Genomic DNA, 7,116 nt, shown 5'->3' on the forward strand with positions numbered 1-7,116 from the left:
TGTTATAGAGTTGTGTGGTTTGTAATTGTGCTTTCATGATGATTGATGGCAGACTTCTGTGAATGTTGACCACATGGTGCTCTCCACAGGGGTGCTGAAGAATCCACTCCAGCATCCAGCAGCATTGTGCTGCAGTTTTTTTGACTGTGTAGAGCAAAGAGGAACAGAGAAAAACTTTGGGACTTAGCAGGCCTGTTGTAAGAGAAGTGAATAAGAGTGGGGGCCTTGCCGCTGCCACATGGGCTGTTCTCACTCAGGATAATGGAGGCCTTTCTGTTGTTCTTAACCTCTTCACTGCATGCTGGGAACAGCCAGCCGCGCGCTCGCTGCTTACAACAGACACGTTCTGTTGCTTTATAATTAAATTTTACAACCAAAAGTTACTCCAGACACTGACCGCTCCTGACGCCACGTGGCCCTGACAGCCGCTGTCCCAGGAAGGAAACTAAGCAAATGCTTTAAAACAACACAGCTTTATTTATTATTCAATTCATGAGCAATTGATGTGCATTTTTATAAAAAACTGTGTTCCTTCCCTTTTGATTTTAAAGCATAGACACCATAGAGTTCAAACTAAGATCTCACTCCTCATTGTGAAGGCTTGATAACGTTGGAGGTTCTGCATGGACGTTTTAGTTCAGTTTCTGTCAATCAAACAAAACATTAACTGAAACATGTGCCAAGATGCAGATTAGTTTACTGGTAGTTTGCCGAAGTTATATTTCGCAGGTTAGTTAAAGAGTGGGATGAGATTGCATTAATGATATGAGAAGTTAATAGCAGTGCCTGGTTTTCACTCCCTCAGGCTTTTTAGACAGGACCTGGGTCGTTTCCCTCCGCAGCTTCTGACCAAACACAAAAGGTGTTTCCTCCCAGTGGTTGTTCTTACTTTCACCTGTCACTCAGACGTCTGTAATACTGGCTTCAATAGAGCACTCAAGTGTGACTAATAACTCACCTCATCCCTTAAAATAATATTTTGCCTATACTCAAAATGATTTGATCAATATTGATTTATTTTATTATTTTTGAAAACACAAAGTAAGAAAGCCTTTATTTTTACCACAATTGGCAGATTATACAGAATTGGTAATAAATATTTCATATGTATTGTTATTGGGGAAAACAATAATAACATTTGTCAATTCGCTATTGTCTTTAAACCAAATTAATTCATTTGACTTGTGTTTAGACTGTGCTCAGGTGTATTTGCTCAGATTTATACTGACGGAGGCGAGGAGCAGGGTTTAATTAGAGGCCTGTGACTGACTGACATTCACGGTGCAACACACTCCTTCACAACTGTTGACACTAAGCACACAATGTGCTCGTATGTCCTCAGTTTTTAATCATGGTCATGTTTGCGTCATGTTTACATAATTATTTGCCCTCCATTTGGGTTATGCCATTATTATACTGTTAATTAGTATGTTCTAATTGTGACCATAAGTAAGTGGGTTATTGTAATAAGTTGTGTTTTTAGTATGGCTTCATTTTGATGTGTCTGAACATGCTGTACCTGTTTTGACCAACAGAGGTCGACATTTACTCTGACACATTTCTTATGTAGTTCCCTCACCTCCTCAGAGCGTAGCCTTTTCTTCTGCACAGGCTTCTCATCAAAGCCATAACCTCTTCTAATCCACCCCCAACTCTGGTTTCCCTGGAGACGGCTCAGACGAGCAGGTGATGCATTGACAGGGAGCAGATGGTTTCCTGCAGAGGAAGGCACGCCTTAACAATACATTCATATTCATATTGATTATAAAGTCTGCCTAACTCCATCAACTGTACACAAACTCAACCACAAAGTAGTAAACTACTCATTAAGCCCCCCACAAAGTCAAAATGGCTGTTTTGTATGTTTAAAATGGGTTTGTGATGGCTAGTTTATGGTGAAGCTTATGAAAGATAAACTTTTCAATATTGTTTCTACTTGGTGCTATTGGTGTTTTTTAGTGTTGTGCACTACCGGTACTTACTCAGTTTTCTTAAGGAGTTTCTTTAGCCTCTGTCTCCATTGCAGATAAAGTACAGACACCCCACTCTGTGCGTCTCTTTCTTTCACCTAACTCCTGAATAATCCAACAACAATACAAGGCTCAGAGACAGTGTGCAGCGATTTGCCAGAGGCCTAACTTGTTTCTGGGGTCGCGCAGGGGGGTGAGCTGGGCATTATGGAAATCTACTAATGCATGTAAAATATAGTCTTCTTCTCCAATGGCATTGAAAGACGTGGAAAAAGGGTGCCAGACAAATCAATAGAAACTTGAAAGTGTTGAGCTTAACACGGCACACCTGGAGAGCACAACAGTACAACTCATCTCCTACTTCACCCTTGGTCACGGCAGAACTCTGCTTATCAATAAAGGCTGTAGAACTGTAGAAGCTGTGGGAGGAGGGGCATGTGTGTATTCACAAGCTGACTATGATGAAAACGCACAGTGAGGAGCCATTCAATCGCCCTGTGTCCATAATGGAGTCACTAATAGGTGCCTCTTCATTTCGGTTTTAGTGTTTTCTGCAGAAAAAAAAAGTTTGAGAAAGCAACAATCACTTTATCCACTGCCTTGTGTATGTCAAATTTATGCAGCTCTCCAGCCCTCCTCCCTCGTCCTTCTCTTTCTTCTGTCTCTTTCTCCTCTTTAGAGCGCGTCATCAGTGAATAGACTACATGTATAGTTTGAAGCCCTTCTTTCAGCCTCTCTTCAAGTTGAATACTGTGTTTTCAAGTGAGCTCACGGCACAGGCCGGGATCTTATAAACTAAAATACTTTCTTAGGGATAGGGTTAGGTTTACTTCATGCAATTATTTGTTATCCGCATGAGTTTCAGGGAGAATTAAAGTTGTTTTTTAAATAAGAAACAAATAAATGAGTCACTGTAATTATATTATATGAGATTATATTTATGAGATTGAATTGTGTGATATAGAATATGCTTTGTTGGATTGGATGTCATTACTGTTCTTTCTTGTATATGTATTTTCTTTGTTGTTTGTTGTTGTTTCTGCCAAGTCTTTCACCCATCACTGTCATGTAGGGTGCAGGGGAGAACCCTTTATCAAAACCACCAGGAACTAGCCCTGTCAGGGAAGCATACTAATCTTGTAGTACTGAAACCATATTGAAATGAAGGCGGAATTGTGTTTTGTGTCAAAAGACTTTGATTAGACGAGGAAATAACAGAGCCTACCAGGGGACAGGAGGAGAAGGCAGCAGGGCACACAAGACTCCCTGCGGGCCGTCCGGGCAGAGTGCTGAGGGTCACTGCTTTTTGGGTCTGATCCCGGAGCGGACAAAGGGGGCACGCTGTGGACAGGCAGCTTTTCTTAGAGGCTTTGTCACTTTTTGCTTTAATGATTATATGTATGTGTATCTGGGGTATATATATATATATATATATATATATATATATATATATATATATATATATATATATATAAGATAAGATAAGATAAGATAATCCTTTATTGTCCCACATGGGGAAATTTCATTGGTGCAACGCAGGTAGATACAGAGGTAGATACAGAAGAATATATATATATATATATATATATATATATATATATATATATATATAACTATAACCCCAGACAGCCATTTATGCAGAAAATGTATGGCATGAGTGTATTTCTTATGGTATATTACAGTATAGTATTATTTTTGGGTTTCAACGTCATGTTTATAGGTGACATTTTTGAAGACTTTTTGATACAAGTTGTATTGTTAGTTACGCATTTGTGTTTCAACCATCTGATCATAGGCGATTTTGAGCGCATTTCACCTGTTTTGAAAGGTTAATTCCTATGGCAACATGTTCATTTTTCACCTCTCTGAAACCCATAGATGGATGTTGTGTACTTGTCAGTGTTGGCGGAGTTGTGTGCAATAGTGGTCTGTTTAGTTGTCACCATGGAAAACCCCCTCTCCCTGTCCCCATTGTTAATATTCTACTTGTACTTTAAGGGCATATTTACCAAGATTGCCGTGCTCCACAGATCTCAGATGAAGAACCTCTTTAAGACTCTCACGATAATAAGCTTTGATTGGAAAAAGAGATAGAGGCCTGCACACAGACACACAGCAGCCAGCTCTGATTTGTGGAATTGATAGGGTTCATTGTTTCCCCAAAGCTCGCCTGCATGTTCGCCGTAACGTAATTACTACTCGGAGATTTATGTTCTGTATAGCAGCCCATGCAGAACCTGATCCATGTTTTGTCTGTGCTTGGGCTGAAAAGCTTTCTCTCTGTGTCCTGTTGGTCCTCTGCCCTCTGTAACCCTGCTGGACAGTCTTTATTCATTCAGTCGCATGGTTTATTGACAGAGTTGGCCGGTGGAGTTTTACCAAAATGTGCATTGCTGCTTTAAAATATTACAAGTAGATGCCAACACATTTTGTAGTTTTGAATCTAAACTACTGCTGAGCAGCACCGATTCAGCAGGCTGCTAATTATTAACAGACATAAGTTATTTAGACTGTTTTAGCCTCCCACTGAGAGGAATATAAGCTCAGTTCTGCTTAGACACTTTTTGTTTAGTACTAGCTATTGAGCTTTGTGTAACCTCTTTTTTTTATTATGAAAAAGTTCAGAGAGAGAAGTTATGTTTGCTGTTGAAGGAGGGAAGACACCAGCCAGATTTACCAGAAGTCAGGACATCAGAATTCCGCAACGTTTTTTGAGTCGACCGAGCTGCTCCATCAACACGGTGAGTTTCTTTTTTGAATTTACTGACTTAATATCTCAAATGAAAGACATGTCAAACAGCACTGAATGAATCTCCTGTAGATAATGTGATAAGAAGATCCATAAAAGCTGGTGCATCTGTCCACCTTTTGACACTAATGAATGTTAAGTAGTTTAGCGACTGGTGTGAACTGTCCCACTGGTCATTGTGGCTGGTGGTGGCAGTGCAGCTTTGCTTTTGTGGGGTTGCGCCAACCCCTGGTGAGATGTCTAAAGTGGGGTGGACTACTGCACACAATCCCCAGCACCATATTGATCCCCCGTGCTTGCAGATTAAAGCATAAAGGAAGCTCTGTCCGAACAGCGGGAGCCCATACTGACTCCTGGGGCTCATTTCAGGGTCACAGAGTCCTTGCAGTCCTCTGACCTGAACCCCAACGTGGGCACACAGGCACCGGCGTGAGGCAGGACACCGACCTTTTCCAGAGATAAAGCCTATTAAACAGGATTGCACCGATGCTCACATTCATGCCTCATTATAGCTGACCTCAGCCTTTCTCTCTCTCAATTTGACCGCTTCCCTGTGCACCCCTGGCTCCAACCTGACTAAAGACACACAGAGGTGGCCACCCTTGCTGTCAGCCATTTGCTTGATTGTTTCTGGCCTTTTGTCATCTTTTGTATTGTACTGCATTGTCTGTTTTAGTGTTGTATGCTTTTTTATTTTTTGTGGTAATTGTATTCACTCTTTTGTTGTCTTGTTGTTGTTTGTTTAGTTTCGTGCCTACATTTGATCGTTGTTGACCTCACAGGATGCAGTGTCCATCTTCGGGTTTCTGCTCAGTGCCTGTTCACTAAATCAAACTTTACTTAAATGCCTATTAAATTGATTCAGAGGCAAGGCGTGATTAGTTGAGAACAACATTGATAATCATGAATGCATATACTTTGGAGAAAGAAAGCTTCCCATGAGACAGACAGATGGCAGGAATCACCAATAGAGTGGGAGAAGGGATAAGACCAGCAGCACTTTTGGTGATTACCCCCTAATTGGTCATTTGAGCTTCCGTGTCCCACCTTCTCTTTATTGATAAGACTGACCATTTTGAATGACTTTTCCTACTGTACTGGAGGCTCTGAGCCCACGCCATTCCCAGTCAAACTTACAGGAAGTCTTATAAAATGGATTTGGACAACTAGGTGGTGATATGGACAAATGCAGAGTGGAAATCCCATCTGCCAGAAACCACACTAATCTCATCACTGCAACTGAACAAGGAAAAAAGAGCAGCAATCACTTTAGACAACCCCTCTAAAGGATTATGACTTCCAATCATAGGTCAAATGAAGACATCAAAGGCTCCCCAAGTGATTCAGCCATTAGAACCAGATTGGTTCTTCTACAACTTAATAACAATGTGATTGGCGGCACATTGTCCACCCCAACAAGTGTGATGTGTTTAAAGGTTTTGAATCCATTTCCGTTCTAAAAATGCCAAATCTATTGTTCTAACTTGTGTATCAAACCATTCAAGTCTGAAACGGTTGTTTTAAATATGTTAAATTATTTTATGCACAATAAGCACAATACTTTTGTTTCGATTAAACAACCAGCCTGACAGCAAAGTGCCAGAGGGGTCAAACCTGCCTTTTTGAGACAAGCTGGTGGAGATCTTGTGTACGTTAAGCACTTCTTTTACCATTGTCCACTTTTGCTGTGCATTCCGTTGCCCCTTGTCACCTACTCACTGCTGAGGTTACTGCCCATCAATGAAGGGTGAATCCTGGGAGGGTCCGCTCTTTGCTCCCTGGAGTGGCTCGTCTCTGAGGCTTCTGGATGCTGCCACGAGTTGCAAAGAGAGATGGATGAGCTGCGGTGCTGACTGCAGGCGTCGGCTGGTGGTGTGTCGTCATGATGGATGAGTTAACACAGTGTCCTGCTTTTTAGGGTCAATCTGATGCGCCCTAACCATAAGTGCACCATACTGTCAAAAGGAAACTACAGCATGAAAACAATGGGGTTTGTTAAGCAGTGGACACTGTCAGATAATGTGAGCAGATGGAAAACAGTGTGTGTGGGAGAGGGGACTTAATTAAAAATAAATCCCCGGTTTCACTCGAAGTAACTTAAAAACCCGCGGCTGACAGCACGTGGACTTCTCCTAATAGATCGTCTGACACCTGTAATCTTCAGGGAACATCTAGATATAGAAGTACTTTTTCTTTTATGCTAAACTTATTCTTGTTTCTTTTCTTTTTCAGATCCCCACCTATGTGTCTTTTGTCAGCAAATCTATCTTATGGGAACGAGGTCAATGTAACCACAGAGTAAGTATTAGCTTTACCATTTTGAAGAGAAATGGAGTCTGTCAAGTACATTTTAATGGTCTGCAAGGGAACGTACTTTGTCATAGTGGACACAAAAGA

Source organism: Eucyclogobius newberryi, unplaced genomic scaffold (genome assembly GCF_026437365.1).
Source record: "Eucyclogobius newberryi isolate DKJ021-1_F unplaced genomic scaffold, fEucNew1.0.hap1 SCAF_2, whole genome shotgun sequence".
Lineage (NCBI taxonomy): Eukaryota > Metazoa > Chordata > Actinopteri > Gobiiformes > Gobiidae > Eucyclogobius > Eucyclogobius newberryi.